Below are 22699 nucleotides of genomic sequence, written 5' to 3'. Positions count from 1 at the left end.
ACACAATTACTATGCATATCATAAAAATGCTTTTTTTCGATGTCTATCTCTCGTTTAGGGGTTCTGGCTCGCAACGAACACATTTTTTTGTAAACATTTGACTAATTCATAATCGACATAGTATTTAAAAACACGTTTTATACTTCCATCAGCACATCTCACATCATTACGTTTGTATTCCTATAGATCCACATACTGGTTGGTGAAGGTTCCCTGATTTATAGTGTCCTAAATCAACAATATTCACATATAAAGAGACAGTGCGACAGAAATCTTAAAACTCATTCTGTTGCGTCTCTTACCTTAAATATCAAGGGTCTCGGTATACTCAAATCTATTGCACAATATCGCGTCCTCATGTGGGAATTACGTACTGTTCAAGCACTGGCATCAATCTTTATGCCTGATACTGCTTGTTCAATTTCTATATTGGTGATATGAAAAGTCGGTATTAGTACTATTTTTAATCATAGGCCTTCATTGTGCAGGACTAATCGCTTGCATGAGAATACATATAAAATACCTGTATTGGTTTGATACCATCATATATCCTGTCTGGGAGGAGCCACCAATCCTAATTCCGGTGTGAAAAATCTGTGAGGGACATATATATTTTGAATATTATTTCATGTTCTACTCAAATCCCATACAGAGATCAATCAACCCAATGGAATCGGACACTCACCGCCTATATTTATGTATAGGGCGAATCGCTGTAGCCGGACCTTTACTGGATAGACTTTCGGCACTCTTAAACTCTGGGATGACTTCAGGTTTGTGGGTTTGTGTGCGATCTAAAAAAAGAATTATGATCTATAAAGTCATACTGCGAGGTAATTCGAATGTCTCTCAATGACAGTGGATTCAGTCTTGGGGTCTTTTTTAATCCAATTAATATAAAAAATGCATCCATCCTTTCTAAATTGATATCTACACGGTATGCTTGTAGTCTTTGCAATTAGTAGGCAATTTGTCTAATTTCGATATACAAAATTAAACGTCCCGTGTCTCATAGTAGTACGTCACGTTTTTTTCTTTTTAAATGCGCACTTGGTGACACGGTGCTGACAGTATAACCGTAATTATCAGCTCCCTGTTGTTCTATATATTTACCCGTATGCCAAATATGTACCAATTTTAGAAATGTGACATATAAGCCATCACCGTGCCTCTCCATATCGGAAGAAGTATTGCGCAGTTGCCTTGTAAAATGCGGTACAGCGTACGGGCGGGTAACCGACTACCGCTGGTTACTGCGCATGATCCTTATCAATATGCCTACTTTAACAAGTGCAGTATACCATGCCCTTACCAGGTTATGGATAGTCGGTCTCCCTGCTCCTCCTCAGTCGGTGTTCCTCTTTTTTCATCACGAAAGTAGCGATGCTTTGCCACAGATGATGTTTAAGTAAGAGCGCTTACCTAATTGGATAACTAAAACGCGATGCTCATTGGTCCTTTTAAGTCACATGCAGCGTCATGTTTACCTTTCTATATATCTCTTTTTTTTTGGGTTTAGGTCCGTCACGAGGTTATTAAATCAGACAGGAGACTTAAAAATCAACAGCTTTATGAATTGCCGGACTAAGAATGTTATCTATATGATCAAGTGTCCGTGCGACCTTACATATATAGGTGAGACATCTCGTGAGGTCCGCATACGGATGAATGAACACAAATCGGCACTGATAAATGGTAAAAAGGGTGCTCTGTTGACAGAGCACTGGAAGAATGCTAAACATACCATTAATGATTTTAGATGGTGCTGTCTGGAATCAATTACGATCAGTGCCCGCGGAGGAGATCATAATCAAAAACGGAAGAAGCGAGAACAGTACTACATGTCTAGATGTAATAGTGTCAGACATGGTCTTAATAATAGAGAAGACTGGGAACGAATAATAAATTGAGAACAGAACACATACTTTTATATGTTACAACATGTAACTTCACATACATAGACAAACTGCATTTTTAGTCTAGTACGTAAAGCATCTCAAACTGATATCTCCTGAATTATATCCAATCTAATACTATTTGAGTTTATTCGTGGGTTCGTACATAGAGATGCACTTAAAATAATTGGGATGGGTACCACCAACTTACCCCCCTTGTCTCTCTTTTTAAAAAATTATTTTTTTTAATTTTTTTAAAAATGTTTTGATAGATACTCTATAATTGCTTTAGAAATAGCAAGTGCTACAATGTCTTTATTGGTCCGATATCAAATATCGAATTGAATTTATGTTTCCTTTAAAAACGCTTATATAATATCGTTTTTCGAAAACGCTTATATAATATCTTCCTTCTGGGTCTCGTGTGATAAACTTACGAGTAAAGTTTTATTGAATATAAAAAATAACCTTGTGACGGACCTAAACCCAAAAAAAACCGAGATATATAGAAAGGTAAACATGACGCTGCATGTGACTTAAAAGGACCAATGAGCATCGCGTTTTAGTTATCCAATTAGGTAAGCGCTCTTACTTAAACATCATCTGTGGCAAAGTCTCGCTACTTTCGTGATGAAAAAAGAGGAACACCGACTGAGGAGGAGCAGGGAGACCGACTATCCGTAACCTGGTAAGGGCATGGTATACTGCACTTGTTAAAGTAGGCATATTGATAAAGATCATGCGCAGTAACCAGCGGTAGTCGGTTACCCGCCCGTACGCTGTACCGCATTTTACAAGGCAACTGCGCAATACTTCTTCCGATATGGAGAGGCACGGTGATGGCTTATATGTCACATTTCTAAAATCGGTACATATTTGGCATACGGGTAAATATATAGAACAACAGGGAGCTGATAATTATGGTTATACTGTCAGCACCGTGTCACCAAGTGCGCATTTAAAAAGAAAAAAACGTGACGTACTACTATGAGACACGGGACGTTTAATTTTGTATATCGAAATTAGACAAATTGCCTACTAATTGCAAAGACTACAAGCATACCGTGTAGATATCAATTTAGAAAGGATGGATGCATTTTTTATATTAATTGGATTAAAAAAGACCCCAAGACTGAATCCACTGTCATTGAGAGACATTCGAATTACCTCGCAGTATGACTTTATAGATCATAATTCTTTTTTTAGATCGCACACAAACCCACAAACCTGAAGTCATCCCAGAGTTTAAGAGTGCCGAAAGTCTATCCAGTAAAGGTCCAGCTACAGCGATTCACCCTATACATAAATATAGGCGGTGAGTGTCCGATTCCATTGGGTTGATTGATCTGTGTATGGGATTTGAGTAGAACATGAAATAATATTCAAAATATATATGTCCCTCACAGATTTTTCACACCGGAATTAGAATCGGTGGCTCCTCCCAGACAGGATATATGATGGTATCAAACCAATACAGGTATTTTATATGTATTCTCATGCAAGCGATTAGTTCTGCACAATGAAGGCCTATGATTAAAAATAGTACTAATACCGACTTTTCATATCACCAATATAGAAATTGAACAAGCAGTATCAGGCAGAAAGATTGATGCCAGTGCTTGAACAGTACGTAAATCCCACATGAGGACGCGATATTGTGCAATAGATTTGAGTATACCGAGACCCTTGATATTTAAGGTAAGAGACGCAACAGAATGAGTTTTAAGATTTCTGTCGCACTGTCTCTTTATATGGGAATATTGTTGATTTAGGACACTATAAATCAGGGAACCTTCACCAACCAGTATGTGGATCTATAGGAATACAAACGTAATGATGTGAGATGTGCTGATGGAAGTATAAAACGTGTTTTTAAATACTATGTCGATTATGAATTAGTCAAATGTTTACAAAAAAATGTGTTAGTTGCGAGCCAGAACCCCTAAACGAGAGATAGACATCGAAAAAAAGCATTTTTATGATATGTATAATAATTGTGTGTCTCTTTGAACAGAGCAACAGTCCTGAAGAAGGTGTTCATTAACTTCACCGAAACGCTGCGTCGACACTTGTTCTCTTGAACAAATTTTAACTATGATCGTAAAAATGTTGTTTTAAATCTTGTAAAACTGTGAATTTGGCAAATGACATATATATGTTTTTTAATACTGTATGAATATATATTTTTTTGTGAATCCGAATAAATACAAATGTTATTTTACAATTTCTTAACTTTGTCTTAGATTATGTACTAATGGTGAAAAATTGCTACGTATATACATATCTTGTGTTCTGTGCATAGTGTGTTCAATCTGTAAATTTAGATAGCAAATATACAAGATCTAACATGCTCATCTCCTCCCTGTATTCTAGTGTGGTTGGTTGGTTACCCTTATGAATAGATTTATCCACTACTCTTAACTTGTAAGTACAGATTATTTCTGGACTTAAGGAGTTATTCATTGGATACACATGGTAGGGACACTTTAGATTTTCACAGTTTTGCTTTTAGTGCCATATTTACAGAGTTGAAAATGTCCATGATGTATCCGAAAGATATACAGTATGTATGGCTGGATAATTTCGAAGCAACTAGGGAGACACAACAGAACAACAGTCACTGGCGTCAGTGTGCCATCACAGACATAACACTACACAAAACATACACATAAGTCTACAGGCAGACAACAAAATGTGCAGCAAGTGTCAACAAACAGAGTTCTGCATACGTTTACATGTGAAATGTCACAGCCACTTTTCCACACAGAGGTGACTCAACATGTGCCTGTCTGTACCATCCACCCATAGCCCTTCACAACAACAGCAACCACAAAAGACAATGTACAAGTCGTATCTCTTCACCCACCTTCAAGTGAAGTAGCGGGTGATGAGCTGTTGACGCATGTCAACTCCTTCCTCCTCTCCACTGTCCTCATCACTGGACTCAGGTCCTTGGGCAGGCGGGGGCCTTGGGTTATCACCATCATCCAGGAGCTGGGGAATCCCCTTGTGAATGGCCATGTTGTGCAGCATACAGCATGCCACAACGATCTTGCAGACATTCCCAGGCGAGTATGCCAGTGCACCTCCAGTCCTGTCAAGGCAGCGGAATCTTGACTTGAGCAGCCCAAAAGTCCGCTCAATGACACGTCGGGTCCTGCCATGGGCCTCATTGTACCTGACGTCAGCCGGGGTCCTGGGATTCCGTAGTGGGGTCAGCAGCCATGGACGATTGAGATATGCAGAGTCACCTGTGAATGACAAACACACATTGCAATGTTGCACAGGCAGAGGGCAACAGGTCACACACACACAGCACACCATATCACTAGGCATGCTCACCCACAATCCAAGCATGCTCGGGAAGCAGATTTGCCATCATCCGGGGCACCATGCTGTTCCTCAGGATGTACGAATCATGGGCTGAGCCGGGGAATGTTGCACGCACATGTGATATGGTCATGTCCACAAGGCACACCACCTGCACATTTATCGAATAATAATGTTTGAGATTTCTAAAAATGTGCTCAGTCGCCTGTGGTGGCACCAGACCTACATGGGTGCAATCGATGGCACGAACAACATGGGGGATGTGCCCAAGGGGATAGAAGACACCCTTCACAACGGCCAATTCTGCTCTCCTGGGAAAATGTATGTATCGATCCTTTTATATCATCATGGCTGCAAGAACATCCCTCAGCACCATGCTGAACATGGGTTACAACATCCCTGCAGTGCCGGCCACGGTCTCCTGGAAGGAACCAGTTGCAAAAAAGTGGAGGGCTGCCATCACTTTATATGTGGGTGTGAATGCTGTTGGGTAGTGGTGACGAGGCTGCAGGTGGGGTTCCAACAGATCACAAAGGGTCTTCAGGGTCGGTCTGTCGAGGCGGAATTTGCGAATGATCGCTATATCCTGCATGTCCTCCAGCACTGTCAGCTGACGTATGAGATTAGACCTCCTCCTAGTTGAGATGTAAATGTTCAAATGTCAATGACAACCATTATGGGATGGCCACAGCACATACCGTTAAGGATCTCACGCAAAAACAAAGACTGCCATGAGAGATGCATGGCACACCAGGTGACATGGGTGGACATTTGAGACACACAGAGGGCACACCTCTCCATTTACAATACACAAGTGCCGCAAACAACACATAGGTCAATGGGAATGCACACATACAGAACACCACATTCCACATGTGCACGCCTCGTACCGTACCATCCACAAAAGTGTGTCAAATGACCATGACTGGCTCATACCCATCTGCTGTACCTTTCACACCTCAATGCATCATGTGAACTTGGCACACATCAAGAGCCCAATGATCACAGTATCAGGAAAACTGTCACTTGTGTGCATGAGCTGATATGGTAACATAAGTAAGTAACAACACCAAACAGTGAGACAAGCCTTGCCTAGGTCAGCACTGACCCACAAGACATTGATTTATCACACATCATTGACATCAGCTTAACGCTGTGAAGCTTCCTCAAACATCAAATGCATAAGTGACATTGCAGGCACCACAGACCAATGTGCGTCACACATAACGTGCGACCACCTGTGCATTATATGGAATAATGGCATTGTGTGCACAATGATGTGCCCTTAACCATGTTGCTGCTGTGTACTGATGCAGTGTTCACAATGGACATTGCCATTGCATGTGCCCAAAATCGCGGTAGCTACCGCCTGGCCATGGCGGTGTGACACCAGAACCACCCCCTTCACAAGTGCGGTAGCCATTGGCATGGAGACATGGGTTGATGGCGGTGGGCATGCGCCACCACCCAAATCGCGGTAGCTACTGCCTGGCCACGGCGGTGTGACACCGCCATGGGGCATTGCCTACAGTCAATAGGAGCGATGATTGTGGTGGCATGATGTACATTTGAAAATCGCGGAATGTGTGCTCCGCCACCGCGGAGGCGGTCATTGGATGGGTTTGAAAGATGCACCATCGCGGTAGCGCACCCCGGGCCCCTGTGATGCATCACCGGCATGGAGCATTGCCTACAGCCAATGGGAGTGATGATTGCGGTGGCATGATGCACATTTGAAAATCGTGGAAGTCGTGCTCCGCCACCGCGGAGGCGGTCATTGGATGGGTTTGAAAGATGCACCATAGCGGTAGCGCACCCCGGGCCCCTGCGGTGCATCACCGCCATGGAGCATTGCCTACAGCCAATGGGAGCGATGATTGCGGTGGCATGATGCACATTTGAAAATCACGGAAGGCGTGCTCCGCCACAGTGGAAGAGGTCATTGGATGGGTTTGAAAGATGCACCATTGCGGTATCGCATCCCAGGCCCCTGCGGTGCATCACCGCCATGGAGCATTGCCTACAGCCAATGGGAGCGATGATTGCGGTGGCATGATGCACATTTCAAAATCGCGGAAGGCGGTCATTGGATGCTTTTGAATGAGGCAGACCTGGACAACCAATTATTGCAGCTTTGCACCTTACAAACGACCCCAGGGGGCTATAAATCAGTGGGAGTGAGCCTCACATTTCCACTGTTCACAGAGCCTGTTGCCTGGGACCCTCTCCTGCTGCTGCCTGAAGAGCCTGCTGCCTGGGACCCTCTTCTGCTGCTGCCTGAAGAGCCTGCTGTCTGGGACCCTCTCCTGCTGCTGCCTGAAGAGCCTGATGCCTGGGACCCTCTCCTGCTGCTGCCTGAAGAGCCTGCTGCCTGGGACCCTCTCCTGCTGCTGGAGGTCCTAGTGGACGAGGTGCTGGCACAGTACTCAAGGCTGTATGGTGGCCCCAATGTAGTGGTCAGTTATCATAAAGGGATCTGTAGGGCTGAAGTACTAAAAAATATACCATAGAGCTATACTTACCAATAGCCCATATACAATAGTTACCAAGAATAAGTCAGCCGGCAATGATGAAGGTTCAATCGTTTATTTTGCAAAAGCGCCCTATATAGGGGAGCCTCCCTCTCGCCACAGCTCTCAAAGGTGTGCAGAGGAGACTGTTGGATTACATTCAAAACAGTGCATATATACTTTTGGCATACCTCATAGAAACCCCGTACATGGAAAAGTACCAGTTCATGAGAAACCAACAGGAAAACCCATATAAGGCACAACTGATTGATTCGAAACTCAGCTCAAGTTATTCCGGGGGCAGGTCAGTAAAGGTGCCTCCCGTCTATTCTGGTGCACGGGAGTATAAGCATGGCGCCTACAAGAATGTGCTCCTCCTTCAAGAAAGACAGATGCGACCTTGAGTTCCCTAAGTTAGAATCAATGGTCTGTTCATAGCCCAGGTCGACCTTTCAAGCTTTTCTATCAGCAGCATGTCACGTGCTTTCCCAACTAACGAAAGAGGCCTCAGGAAATGAAACCAAGATGGCGTTCGTTCAGTTCAGGCCCAATTCTGAGAATCTAAATGGGTTGAGTGTATTTACAAAGGGGTTCTATCGAAGTAACAGTGATATATTGGGTACATTACGACCACACTATATAGTATAAACTTTATATTACTTCAGGGCAGGGGGGGTGTCAGACATGCATGGGACTGGTGATGTCTGCGGGCCACTGTGGGGGTTCAGTGCTGTCATCCTGCATATGTGTGTGACTATCAGGTACCCTCTACGCCCTCATGTATGCATGCAATCACATCTGTTTGGCCCATGCAGAGTGCACTTGTGTGGTGTCCCCCAGTTTGGGATGGAGGGAGATTGCAATAGGTCCTGAGTCTCTGTCTTGCCACTGTACTGATAGATGTTGGTACATGACACTGTGTAACTGCTCATTTACCCTTCTTTTCTCCCATACCTGCAGCTCAAGGTATAACAGCGTAAGGCCGTGTGGAGGGCCATTGCAGCAAAGGTGCGAGCCCTGTGGGTATCCAACTGATGACGCACCCACTGCCACAAGAGGTGGGACGACATCAGCCGACTGGCAAAGGACGTGGCTGAGATGACTTTGGGGCTGCAACCGAGCACTTGGCGTTTGGCACGGCACAACTTAACACCACTGATGGCCCGCATTTTGGCAGTGACTAATCCTGAGCTGGATGCACATCTGAAGGAGCATCGCCAGCAAGGCAGGGGTGAGTATTTGGGGAGGGTGACTTTGGCTGGGAGCGGATGCATGTGTACAGGGCATGTGACAGTGGTGGCCGTTGTGAGGTTTGTTGATGGTGCTGTGCCATGTCATGTGAGTGGCTGCTGGGATGTGTGCTAGTGTCAGGCATTGGGACAAACTGGCCTTACAAAGCTGATCCTCCCTGCTGTGCTTTCTCATAGCCAGATGTGTTAGTATCCACATGAAAAAAGAGGGAGATACCCTATATGCCAATACGGGACAGGGTGAGGTAATGTTAGAACACAAGAAAGTCCCTAGTTGTCAGGGAGTACCCTCTGTCATGGCCCCTTGTTCTCAAAGGACCTAGCACGACATCAACACTATTGTTGTGTCTCCCCTGGTCCTGTCATTCGACTGGACCCCAATTGATGTACAGACCAAAAAAATTTTTTTTATCAATTAGATACTCGAGGTCAACAGAACACACTTAGAATAAAACATATATAATTCCTGTGGCATTCAAAAAAGATTTTCTATATTTGTATGTATTAAAAACAGTAATTTATTAAAATTTCATCACGTTACAGTACATCACATATTGCATAGTCATACAAAAACAATAATATAAAAACCAAAGAGTCGACGCGGCGTTTCGGTGTCTTGACCAGTGAGTCACACCTTCTTCAGGACGGTTTTTAAAATCACTAAAAAGAGAATGCCACAATTATACACTGTTTACAGACTTATTCAAAACAAGACCTCGAGCTAAAAAACATATATACACATTGCACGTTTATTTAAAAAGCAACACTCCTATACTTATTCATTGCAATTTTCCCATTAGTGCAATTCTACCCTTTCGCATACATCGGATATATTTCTTATAATTCTTCTTATCCCCTTTCAGATCTTATATTGGTAGCCATAGTCCATATATTTTCTTGTTTATGTGACTAATAGAAACATAATTGTCTTTATAAGACTTGTTACCGTGACCAAATATGTACATTTCTGATTTACGTAGATCCTAGGGTTTGTTTGCTGATACTTCAGAGTTCTACATACCTTGGACATCAAGTGAGACAGATAATGATATAACCTCTGAGTTTACCCTCTATTTCTTAATCCATTAGGGGTATCTTTTCCATATCGTAAAGAATTTTCACCTACAAAAATAGAGATGGGATCATATAACATGCCTCTCCCATTCCTTTAGCCACAGATGGTTTGCTTCTGTTTATAGGTTTACATGCTCTCATACCTTAATCAAGATGTACGTATGCTGGAAAGGTTTGCTGCACCAGGGATGACCACCGTTCTGTTATGTACACTTCAACTACGAATAGACAGAAATACACACAAATGCCAATTTGTAGGTAGGGTATGGTCTTCTCTTAATGGTTAAAAAACGACAATTGTTATATTTTAAGTTTTTCATACCTTTTATTATGAAGCTTAGGGTCACCTCATGGGGTCTAGGGGAGCTTTGATTACTTCCTCCTGTTTCTTCTTATTCTCCTTCTTTTATATTTGAGTTGTCTATTGGATGAGAAAACCCAGGACGTGGTTGTAATAAATTTTACCGTTAGATTTATTCATTTCTTACTTCCCCTACGTATTAAATTATGGTGCCGTTTACCCCAAGAGTGTGTATTCACTCATTATTTTTTGCGCTTAATTACCGGTAAACTAAAACGCAAAAATTGTTTTATAACCCATAATCTCTTTTTACGCGTTTATATTGCGGTTTGAGCCACGGGTAGGGAGCTCACCGCCGTCGACATTCGTCTAGCAGCTAGCGGTTATGACATACACGTTCAAGGCTAGAAGACCATTACGTAGTGCAGTCCTGATATTACACGAGTAAGACGTTGTCCGCCGACGACATGCGTCTTGTTGCTAGCGGTTAAAAAGTTCAGGGCTAAAGAGCCACACACGCAGCCTCACGGCTTACCTTGATAGCAACAAGCGGCCTCCCTGTCATCTTCCTCCCGGTGCAGCATCTGCGGTATCGATCGAGGATGTCCATAATCTGTTTTTATCCACCCTCTCCGGGTCAAGGTTGATGGAGGTTCCGGTCACGTGGTCCGTACACTAACGTGTCGGCCATTTTGGGTTGGGAAAATCAACATTTCCTCGTTTACTCGTTTTGAGGTTCCGATCACGTGGTCCGCACACTACGTGTCGGCCATTTTAAGTTGGGAGAATCAGCACTTCTTCGTTTACTCGTTTCTAGTACCTTTTAGCAAACGTTTCCCTTATTTAGATTTATATGTGTATTAAACAGGTTTTTAGGAATATAAAAGTATAATAGTAAATCAATTGATAGTAAAATTTTTTAGTAAAAAGATTTATTGGGGAGGTTAGTTTATATAACCATACCTATAACAGATATCGAAGTGCGAAAATATTGTCTACTAGTCTTATATTTTTAGTATAGTCGAACCTAATATTATTATCTATGGGCTAAATCGTGTTGGTAATAATAATAGATTTAAGAGGGTTTGTTACTCTTTTGTAATTTCCTTACTACTCCCTTTTCCTCATAGACTCTTTAGGGGCAGTGTTTCATATATTAAAGGATTTCTATCCAGGGAAAGGAAATATAAATTATTCCATTCTCCAGGACTAACTTAGCCAAACTATTAAATGCTTTGGTTCCTACATCCTCCAAGATTGCCTAAATAATTCTCTCCCAATCTTCCTTGCTGTTTAAGCCATTGCGTACTGAGTTAAACTTGGACATGTAAAATTGTTCTCTTTTTTTACGTTTTATTTCAATGTCTGGCTATTTTACTATCAATTGATTTACTATTATACTTTTATATTCCTAAAAACCTGTTTAATACACATATAAATCTAAATAAGGGAAACGTTTGCTAAAAGGTACTAGAAACGAGTAAACGAAGAAGTGCTGATTCTCCCAACTTAAAATGGCCGACACGTAGTGTGCGGACCACGTGATCGGAACCTCAAAACGAGTAAACGAGGAAATGTTGATTTTCCCAACCCAAAATGGCCGACACGTTAGTGTACGGACCACGTGACCGGAACCTCCATCAACCTTGACCCGGAGAGGGTGGATAAAAACAGATTATGGACATCCTCGATCGATACCGCAGATGCTGCACCGGGAGGAAGATGACAGGGAGGCCGCTTGTTGCTATCAAGGTAAGCCGTGAGGCTGCGTGTGTGGCTCTTTAGCCCTGAACTTTTTAACCGCTAGCAACAAGACGCATGTCGTCGGCGGACAACGTCTTACTCGTGTAATATCAGGACTGCACTACGTAATGGTCTTCTAGCCTTGAACGTGTATGTCATAACCGCTAGCTGCTAGACGAATGTCGACGGCGGTGAGCTCCCTACCCGTGGCTCAAACCGCAATATAAACGCGTAAAAAGAGATTATGGGTTATAAAACAATTTTTGCGTTTTAGTTTACCGGTAATTAAGCGCAAAAAATAATGAGTGAATACACACTCTTGGGGTAAACGGCACCATAATTTAATACGTAGGGGAAGTAAGAAATGAATAAATCTAACGGTAAAATTTATTACAACCACGTCCTGGGTTTTCTCATCCAATAGACAACTCAAATATAAAAGAAGGAGAATAAGAAGAAACAGGAGGAAGTAATCAAAGCTCCCCTAGACCCCATGAGGTGACCCTAAGCTTCATAATAAAAGGTATGAAAAACTTAAAATATAACAATTGTCGTTTTTTAACCATTAAGAGAAGACCATACCCTACCTACAAATTGGCATTTGTGTGTATTTCTGTCTATTCGTAGTTGAAGTGTACATAACAGAACGGTGGTCATCCCTGGTGCAGCAAACCTTTCCAGCATACGTACATCTTGATTAAGGTATGAGAGCATGTAAACCTATAAACAGAAGCAAACCATCTGTGGCTAAAGGAATGGGAGAGGCATGTTATATGATCCCATCTCTATTTTTGTAGGTGAAAATTCTTTACGATATGGAAAAGATACCCCTAATGGATTAAGAAATAGAGGGTAAACTCAGAGGTTATATCATTATCTGTCTCACTTGATGTCCAAGGTATGTAGAACTCTGAAGTATCAGCAAACAAACCCTAGGATCTACGTAAATCAGAAATGTACATATTTGGTCACGGTAACAAGTCTTATAAAGACAATTATGTTTCTATTAGTCACATAAACAAGAAAATATATGGACTATGGCTACCAATATAAGATCTGAAAGGGGATAAGAAGAATTATAAGAAATATATCCGATGTATGCGAAAGGGTAGAATTGCACTAATGGGAAAATTGCAATGAATAAGTATAGGAGTGTTGCTTTTTAAATAAACGTGCAATGTGTATATATGTTTTTTAGCTCGAGGTCTTGTTTTGAATAAGTCTGTAAACAGTGTATAATTGTGGCATTCTCTTTTTAGTGATTTTAAAAACCGTCCTGAAGAAGGTGTGACTCACTGGTCAAGACACCGAAACGCCGCGTCGACTCTTTGGTTTTTATATTATTGTTTTTGTATGACTATGCAATATGTGATGTACTGTAACGTGATGAAATTTTAATAAATTACTGTTTTTAATACATACAAATATAGAAAATCTTTTTTGAATGCCACAGGAATTATATATGTTTTATTCTAAGTGTGTTCTGTTGACCTCGAGTATCTAATTGATAAAAAAATTTTTTTTGGTCTGTACATCAATTGGGGTCCAGTCGAATGACAGGACCAGGGGAGACACAACAATAGTGTTGATGTCGTGCTAGGTCCTTTGAGAACAAGGGGCCATGACAGAGGGTACTCCCTGACAACTAGGGACTTTCTTGTGTTCTAACATTAGTATCCACATGGTCATTCAGTATTGGGATATTGTGGGGAATCTATTAGGGGTTGAACAGCCGGCTCCACTATCTGAGTGTGAATTCATGTATGCCTACTTTGCAAGCACCATGATCGGTGAGGCCCACAAATCGGACAACAAGGTGACCCAGAGTACCACATGGTGCTTGGTATGGCCTACTTGACATTGTGGACTGTCTGTCATAATAGGTGTGTGTGTTGTCCCCTTCTGTTCCCTGAAGGTCTGTCAGTGGCAATGAGCGTTGGGACATGATAGGTGTGGGCAGGGCAAGTTGTGTGTCTGTTACACTTCATCCATGGGCATGGTGTTGTGCTGTGTGGCCTCAACATGGCTCAGTCATGGCAGATATTCAGGGTTACAGGCACTGTTGTGGTTTACGTAGTGTGTTGCTGCAATGTGATTGCAGGGTGTGGTGGTCACCATGTTGATTTGGGCATCCCCTGTACTGCATTGATTGGATTGCTTTGTCCAGATGATGACACTAACACAACCCTGCATCTCCCTCGCATGCAGATTGCCAATGGACACGGAGGAACAGGAGCCAGAAGCCAGTGGTAGCGAGAGTAGCACCACAGCTGCACCGGAGGCCAGTGACACAGAGCCCACAAGCGCATCTGAAAAGGCCGTAGTATGCAGGAGGAATCCGTGGCTGAGACATAGAGTACTACATCATCTGATGCCAGCGGTGATGCTTCCATGTTGGCAGGCACTGGGGATGGGGAGTCTGCAACATCATCTACCACACAGCAGCCAGTGCCCAGCCTCCCATCCAATTCATCTGGTGCTGCCCGTGTCCGTGTCAGTAAGAGGGGACGAGTTACATTCACACCTGGCACCGCTGAGCCTGCACCTGTCCCCCCAGCTGCCCTCAGTGCTGAGTCTGTTGAGCTCCTGCGCCAGCATTGTGTGTGCCAGACCGCCCTGCTCAATGCCTTCAGTGACCATGACAAGAAATTAGGCCAGGTGGTTTCCTACATTGAGGGCATACACTCTGACGTGGGTGGGCTACACCGTACAGTCCAAGCTTTGTCATCCACAGTGACGTCTGCCCTTCAACAAGCACATGCTCCCATTCCTGCTCAGGTGCCTTTGTCCACCCCTCAGTCAGTGGCCACATCAGATGACAGTGACCACGGTTCGCATGCGTCACAGACACGATACAGCACAAGGAGCACACAGCAGACACAACCCAAGCGGTCCCGCCCAAAGACACAATCCCCACAGAAGAGCAGAGCCACCCCAGAATGCAAGGACAAGAGCCCGTCAGGGAAGAGCAAGGCCAAAAAAGCAATGAGGCTAACATCAGGCTCACATGCCTCAGAGGTATCACCATCAAGGACGCTCCTGTCCCTAAAACTTCACGCCGAGCTAGGCGTGCAGTGTCTGTGCCCACTGAGGAGGTGTTGTATAGCAAGGGTACACCTAGGAAGGGCACAGGGCCACATGCCCCCGCCACATCAACTCTAATTCCAAGCCCAGTGAAGCAGGTGGAGGAAGGCACTGTAGGGGCCACCCTTGGCAAAGAGGCAAAGAGGACACTGTAGGGACCACCCCTGGCAAAGTAACACAGGAGGGCACTGTAGGTGGGACACCTGGCAGACAGGCAAAGGAGGGCACTGTAAGGGCCACCCCTGGCAGAGAGGCAAAGGAGGGCACTGTAGGTGGGACACCTGGTAAACAGGGGAAGGTGGTCCAGAGGCGTAGCCAGACAAAGCGTTCCGCAGGATCCAGCACATCACCAGAGGTAGTGCCGGTGTCTGAACCTGATGCGGGACAGTTGGTGTGTGTGCCTGTTGTGTCATCACCAGTTCCCATTAACCCCAAGACAGGGAAGCCATTTCGTATTCCCAAAAAGTGGAAGGGCACCCCTCCAACCTCTCCCACCCACACTGTGTCACAGGTCTAAATGACTCCACCTCCACGTGCCACTATGCCACCTGGTCCAAACAGCCCTCCAGCTTCACAGACAACAGATTACCCTACATCACCTGTGCCTCTGTCTCCCCACTCAAGTGTTCCTGCTGTCCCCGACACACAGCCAACTCCAAGTCCGCTGACAGCCAAATGTGGGTGGCAGTCCCCCTCATACACCTGTCTCACATACAGGTGTGCTAGTCCTGCCCATTGTTTGCTACCTGGGTGTGTTGCTGGTCATGGAAGGGTACAGTCAAACATACTCACTGTGCAGCTTCTCATGTCCTGAATCCGCATTTCTCCCTGGCCACTGATATTGACATTCACGGCTGTGTTGTGCTCTCACCTGTGCCATGGACACTGACCCTGTTGCTCTGCTGTGTTGTACTCTCCCGTGTGCCATGGACACTGGCCCTGTTGCTCTGCTGTGTTGTACTCTCCCGTGTGCCATGGACACTGGCCCTGTTGCTCTGCTGTGTTGGACTCTCACCTGTGCCATGGACACTGGCCCTGTTGCTCTGCTGTGTTGTACTCTCCCGTGTGCCATGGACACTGGCTCTGTTGCTCTGCTGTGTTGGACTCTCACCTGTGCCATGGACACCGGCCCTGTTGCTCTGCTGTGTTGGACTCTCCCCTGTGCAGCCTCTCATGTATTTACTGTGCCACCTGCCAAGGACACTGGCCCTGTTGCTCTGCTGTGTTGGACTCTTATCTGTGCCATGGACACTGGCCCTGTTGCTCTGCTGTGTTGGACTCTCCCCTGTGCCATGCCCACTGGCCTTTCTGTTTGTAGTTTGCCTGTACAGATTATCTTGCATAAGGTCAGCATTTTGTGCCTTGCTCTTGTCCACTGTTGTTCTACTGTCACATCTGTGCAATATGTGAATAAAGACAGTTACTGCTGTTGTGTGTTTTGTCAGTGTCCTTGCTGATTAAAGTTATTTTGCTGTGTGCATTTGGTTGCCTGTGCCCCATGCTCTATGTGTCACTTCTACATTGCCAAGATCTTTGCCCGCATCACATTTTTAAACAGGGGTGACAGAGTCTTCAGTCCATTCAAACACTGATACTTGTGTTATCTGTGATGGCTCTTTTACCTGTCATGCAGTTCTCTTTTTAGTGGTTTGCTATTGTTGGCTACGTTGTTGCCATGTCAGGTTGGGGTACACTGCCAGCAAAGGGTGTGATGCTTTGCACAGGTTTGCATGCAGGCTGGGTAATGTCATGATGTATGTGTGTTATTCCTGTGCATGTGCCCAGCTGTGTATGTATATGTTTATTTTGTGTTGGTCCTTAGTCCTGGTCCCCTGGCCTACATGAGATGTGTGCTCTTCGGTGGTGAGGAGGTGTGCAGTGTGAAGGGTGTGACTTTGTAGTGGGTGTGGGTGTGTGTGAGCCCCTGTATTGTGATGGACACACATGTGTCAGCCAGGAGTTGTGTGCTTATTGTTTGGATTGTCCTGCCCTGTGTAAATGATTGTATGCACTTGTGTGAGTTGTCAGTTGTGCACTGTGCAGTGTGTTGGTGTGTCCATGCAGTTCTGTGTGAATCCTCCTTGTTGTTTAGGTCACTTATGAGTGTGCAAAGTGTGTAACTTGCACATCAGTGTTGTGTTTGTTTGATCATCAATGTGTCTTGAGTGTGTTTGGTTAGACTGTGTGGCCCTGCTGCTCCGCACTAGCATTGTGTTTGTGTTTCTCATGCATTGCAGGCACATGGTGCCTTTTCTCCTCCTGTATGGCATGATGTGTGTGGTGTGATGCCATCCCCTATGTGTGCCACTTGTGCCTAGCCATTGTGGGTCTGCACTCCCTCTAGTTATGTATGGTACACCCCTTACATGTCGACTACTGACATGCAAGTCGGTTGACTTTGATGTCAGCTGTCCCCTTTATTTACATGTGTATGTGCCTCCCCATCACTACATTTGTGAGACTGTGCCTTGGGGTGCAGTTCTTGGGCCAAGAGAGATGTTGCACTCTGGACATTGCCCCAATGGTTTATGTGTGATGTTCTTGAGCTATTTATCAGTGCCCATGTGCACTTGGGCTGTGTGTGCTGCCCAGGGCTCTGGTGTAGGTGGTTCTGCTCTTGTATCCCAGAGTGGTGCATCCTGTTGTTGTTGTGTTGGATGTCTGTGTGTTGGCTGTGGTATTGCTTCACTTCCTGGGTGTGCTGTTGTTTTTGTGCTGTGCTGATTTGTGGTGTGTGTGTTGAGGTTGTGTCAGTCATGTCTGTGTGTAGCTGTTGTGCTTGGTGTGCACACACTGCTTGTTGTGCATACAGTGCTGTGTGTATGTGGGCTTGACATTGCCTGATATGCATCACCTGATGTCCTGTGGTGTTTGATGATTTGTGCTTTCACGGGCATCTGTGGTTGGTTTGGTGTGGCAGTGTAGGACTGTGCAGGTGCACTTCTTGTGTGGTTTGTGGTATGCTGTGCATGTGTTTGTTCTTGAGTGATGATGTTGTGCACTCATGTTGTGTTTGTGCTCCCATTGCCTTTCCACAGTTTGGCTGACAGGGTATGTATGTTTCTGTTGGGGTTGTGTGTGTGTTCCTGCAGTGTTTGTGTGTAGTTATTGTGCAGGCATCTGTTCAGGTTTGCCTGTGTGTTTGTTCTGTTTGTGGATACACCCAGGGTGTGTGTTTGTTTGTGTGTGTATGTGCTGGGAAGTATTGGCAGCCTTCAGTGTGTGAGGCACTGGTGTTGTGTGTTCCTTGTCAGACACTCCTGCAGTGGCTGTCTCCCTAGTTGTTTGTTGTGTGGTGCAGGGTGTGTATTGTGCTTGCTTGTTGCTTGTTGGTGTGCATGGGGGTGCACAGGATGGGCACCTGGCCTGTGACTTGATGGGGTGTGTTGATGTGTATTTGGGGGTGGTGTGTCCCTGTGGTCTTTGTGCCCTGCCCATGCCTTATAGTGGCCCTGCTTTCTGCATTGTGCGCATGTGTTAACTGCGGCGGTGACGTGACCGGGAATGGGACGTTGCTGCTAGTTCGCGGTCTATGTGTGTCCCGGATGCAAAGGGGTGACTTGTTGGCAGGTGGGTAATGTGTGGGTGCCCTTGTGGATATGTTGTGACCCCCAGCAGGGTGTCTGTGGTGGAATTGGACCCTGTGTAACCCCGTGTGTTGTGTTTTATTTGTGTATTTGTGTACCTGCGGCTTCGCCTGCGGTGGCCCATTTGATGGTAGTGTTGTTGCAGGTACATGACCGGATGCCTATGTAGAGCTGGGTCCATGGCATTCATGACCGGGTGGAGAGGACCGGGTCTCTGCTCTCGCGCTCCTCTGTCTAGTTTCCGCCGTCTCTGGTTGGGCGGTGTCTCCGCTGTAGTGCGTCTACCTGTTTGGGCCATCCTAATTTGTGGTGCGGGGTAGACATCAATCCGCACGGCGGGAGTCTCCATTGGCTCCCACCACCGCGGTGGCGGGTGCACTTTGATGGCTGTGCGCGTCGCTCTGCGGCGGTCGGGAAATGACCTATGTTTTGCTATACTAATATGGCGGACGTGAGTACCGCTGCTCGCGGGCGGAAAAGGGCTTTTTTACGCCCCGCCAACACCGCGGTGGTGCCACCGCCCAACATCCTAATGGACCCCTTAGTGTCTAAAGCTATTTGGTCCATATAAATAGCTGTAGATTCCATATTTGAGCTATTTCTAGAGCCTTGTCTAAGGTTAAATCTTGTGTCATTAATACCTTTTCCTGAATCTTTTTGCTATTAGTTTTCTCAACTAATTGATCTCTCAACATTTCATCATGAAATGATTTGTAATCACAAGTAGAAGCTAATACTCTTAAATCACTTATAAATGTATCAACAGGTTCACCAGGTAACTGTTTTCTCACATAAAATTTGTGTCTCTCCATAATAATGTTACGTTTCTTTTTAAATCTGGTGTCTAACATTTTTATGGCAGAAGAATATTCATCAATAGCATCACCTTCACCCAAGACTACAGTAGGAGGAAAATGTTTCAAAACTTTTCTTCCTTCAGTGCCTAAAGAATGACGCAGTAAAGCAAATTTTTTTTTGAGTAAAAACTTCAGCTTCAATGGCTTCTAAGTAAGCATCGAAACCTTCAAACCATAATCCTCACTCTACAGCAGGTTCACCAGGAGTGGAAAGAAAAGGAGACGGTGGGAGTACAGATTGTTGCATGATGCCAATTGAATATGCAATACTATTAACAAAATTACAAATACAATAAAACACAATAAAATATGCAATACTATTAACAAAATCACAAATACAATAAAGCACAATAATAAAATAGTCACAAGTGTTCAATTGATGCTATTTCAATTAAAACTGTGCACATCAGCGAAATATGAATCCTGTGAATGATGTAAAATGTCACAATGACATTTATTTGATTCTGTGCGAGTCAGAGATGAGAAAATCACTTTACGCACACTTTAGAAATTCTGTACAGAAAACTGTGCACATTAGCATTGAAAATATGAGTTGTATTTAATGTAGAACTTCATAAGAAATGTCCTGGAAGCTGTGCGAAACAGTGATTGTTAAATGGTTGCGCACTGTTGTGCCCCGTGCGTGTACTGGCGCAGCGCGGTGCCGCTGCGCTGGACAGACGGGACACTGGACACGCTATTGCTCTTTCGCGTGGTCCGGACTAACTCCGTGGCCACGCCTCCTTTATTTAAGGTACGCGCGGACGCCACGTACCACGTCCGCGCTGGCGCACGTCTACGTGCGTGAACACTAGACTGCGCTAGGCAGTCTTAAACATTACACGCACGGTGCCTGAATCATAAAACAATATGTATGAGCAGCTGAGACGAATGCAAGGTCTCTTTAGCGTAGCGTAAAACCGGACTGCTGGGCAACACAGCGGTAACAAGGCGTGATAAAGTGCAGCGTGAAGCCAAGAAGCAGGTTGCCAGGCAGCAGAATACACCAGAGTTGCTACGTGACGAATGTCGGAATGACGTGAAGCAACGCGCACGGGAATGCGCAAGAGTCTTCAGAGGTCGTAATCAGAGCTCGAACGGTTGGGCTCAGGAAATTAGGCAAAGTCACAAAATGCAGGAAAATCCTACCGGACCACGCTCAGCCTCAAAAGAATGCTCCATCGACGATCTTGTACACACCTTCGGAAGAACCAGGCAGCTGGAAATGGCAAATAGGGAAAATGAAAATGAAAATTCTCCTTAGCCACCAGGATGCCTCCAGCCGGTCCAGGGTTCAAGTCCCGTCGTCCCCAATGAAAAGATGAGGGAACTCCAATTCTGGTAAGATTAATTTTCTTTAATGAAGAATAGGAAGTCCAGGAATACGACCGGCCAGGGCAACAGCAAGATACAACTACCGTCCTGACAATTCCACATGCCACCATTCTAAACTAGAACAGTAATGGTGGCATGTGCGCTACTTCAAAGAATAACAACAGTTAAAGACAAAGAGGCATTATAAATACATACAAGACCCAACACCTGGGTAAATGGTATACCACTTCACAAGGGACATACAGGTAAACTAAATAAGCAGATCAGCTTTATTCCAATGTCACCATGTCTTAGGGGAGATGACCATGCACTTTAGCATTGGTTAGCAGTGATAAAGGGCGCAGAGTCCTAAAACCAACAAAAATAGTTCAGCAAAAAGAGGAGGAGGAAAGCAAAAGGTTTGCGGTAACCTTGGCTTGCAATAATGACTATTTCCAACAGTGTGTGTTATACTCCAAATAGCCACCTGAAGCTGTGCGTCTGCCCCTTCCACCTGCGCCTGGCAGCTCTTCCTGGGAAATCATGATTACAGTCACATACAGCATCTTGGAGTCCCTGTCCTGGGATCCCTTATTTTAAATGTATGTCACTGCATGCACTCTTCTTTGTCTCTGCTATGAGAAGCCTAAATGGTAAAATTGTCTAATTGGTGCTCTTAGGCAGGGCTCCATGTTTCCATTCTCGCCTTTTATATATGATGTTATATATTGACTGACAGCCCCATGTACTACGCCCAAGTTTCAAATAGAGGAGGGGGCACCAGCAAATTAATAGGACTACATGAGCCAAGAGATTGGCTTGGCTTGAAGGGTCCATGCATGAGTCAAGCCATAAAAATGTGAGGCATGTTTATCGTGCAACAAACCTCTTGTAAAAATATGATACAATCTATCCAAAATTCAAAAAATAGTTTTCCTTTAAAACGGGGAAGCATTTCAGCTTTTGTACATCAGATTATATCACTGCATGGACAGACAATTTTTTTAAGTGATTGTTTTCAGGTTTGAAAGCATTTTTATTAACCTTTTGGTACCATGTTCAAGCATCCATAAAGTATTGTAAAGAGGCATAGCTACCATAGCTGTGAACAAGAGGTAATCCCTGAAAAACTCCCCCCTCCCTCCCACAAGCCATCTGGTCTGCTCCACCTGCTCCCGAGTCCCTTTGAGGAGCTATATCAACCGTAAATTGGTTCTCTTAAGGCCTATTGCCCACCATGTCAGGGACCAGCAAGTCTCTATGATGCTGGTTGACTGTGGTGTAATAATTGTTACGCCTTGAGGAAATAAGAAACTTCCATGCTCTGAGGTATTTTAGGCGCTTCAGCCCCCTATCATCTCTGCTGAAGTAGTCTAGGAGAAGTCCTCATTCTTTAGTAATGTTTTTTACCTACCCTTGTGCAAGCTTTGACAACTTCTCCATGCTGATAATCCACCATAATCATTCGATCCTTTTATGCTCATATGGCAGGGTTGATGGTCCCCAGAGGATTAAGATGGTTTGTTTAGGGGCTAGCAGGACGTGGGATATCTGTTTACCTGGTGAAGTGAACAGCAGGGCAATTTCCCACATTGGACAACCCAACAGAGTAACTTCAGCACACCTGGCTAGGTCAGATCCTGTGATGTTTTCTCTGTGGACAGTTTCGAGGTTCAGAAGGGTTGTATCTTGGGGCATGACTAGAGTAAATATGTAATGGATCCCTTCTCCCCTCAGCCCCTCCAGCAAAGAGG

The sequence above is a fragment of the Lissotriton helveticus genome, chromosome 6, assembly GCF_964261635.1.
Source record: "Lissotriton helveticus chromosome 6, aLisHel1.1, whole genome shotgun sequence".
Classification (NCBI taxonomy): Eukaryota; Metazoa; Chordata; class Amphibia; order Caudata; family Salamandridae; genus Lissotriton; species Lissotriton helveticus.
The sequence above is the reverse complement of the archived record's forward strand: the minus strand, read 5'-3'. Positions refer to the sequence as shown.